The 830-nt window shown below is 33.2% G+C and overlaps 1 protein-coding gene across 3 annotated transcripts in view; it reads left to right on the top strand.

The window, feature by feature from the left end:
- veph1 (ventricular zone expressed PH domain-containing 1) overlaps window positions 1-830 on the top strand; it is a 104,483-nt gene that overhangs the window by 100,083 nt on the left and 3,570 nt on the right. The gene's annotated exons all lie outside the window — the stretch shown is intronic.

Raw genomic sequence — 830 nt, 5'->3', positions numbered from 1 at the left:
ATTTATAAATGCCAAAAGTTAGTCTTTAATGTGAAAAATAATTTTTAAAACTTAGTGTTGATAATCAATATTTGAAATTATTTTCAAACATTAACTACTATCAGCAATGTTGATGTATCAAAAAATTTAAAAAAATGCCATGTTAACGTACCAAATAATCCAACCCAATCTAAAATAGTGTACAGTTTTACACTGTGCAATAGGGTTCCCTTTAATATGTGTGGATATTTATAATGCAGTAATACAGTACATTATTATATGTTAAAATATGCATTTCCTAACCATTATTGTGCTTACAAGGTAGTAAACTAGTCTGAAATGTTTAATACCCAAACAGATTAGGCTCAGTATTTGGAAAGAAACTGGACAGTTTAGKCTCTTTTTTTACMTTAATGCATAATAATCAGGGYTGCACATAAAAKTTTTGGTCTGGTTCTCAGGGGAGAACCTAGGKTTGTTGCTTGGTGCTYATATTTTCCTTCACTCATTTAACACATTTATSTAGAGGGGYGTCAGGGCATCTAACKTCCCCCTGTTCTGTTTTATGACTCCTATCAGCTGCAACGTCTCAGGACATCCTGTTAAATCAGTCCAACAAGTTTTTATTTTATTCTTTTACTCTACATAAATTTTGTAAACTACCTAAGTGTCCGAGGGGCTGGGTGTATGTCATATAAACATCACAAACTGAACATTTCATRGTTAAATGTCTTTTAGACTAACATGTCCTTCAGATAGACAACTCCTGTTTGGTCTTCTGCATCTTCAGCCTTGGTTAAACAAGTTTTCCACACTCTCCAGTCTAACCAGCAAATATCTGTCTTTCACAC

The sequence above is a fragment of the Austrofundulus limnaeus genome, unplaced genomic scaffold (genome assembly GCF_001266775.1).
Source record: "Austrofundulus limnaeus strain Quisiro unplaced genomic scaffold, Austrofundulus_limnaeus-1.0 Scaffold95, whole genome shotgun sequence".
Taxonomy (NCBI): domain Eukaryota; kingdom Metazoa; phylum Chordata; class Actinopteri; order Cyprinodontiformes; family Rivulidae; genus Austrofundulus; species Austrofundulus limnaeus.
Note: the sequence above shows the minus strand (reverse complement) of the source record. Positions and strands in the feature narration are given on the sequence as shown.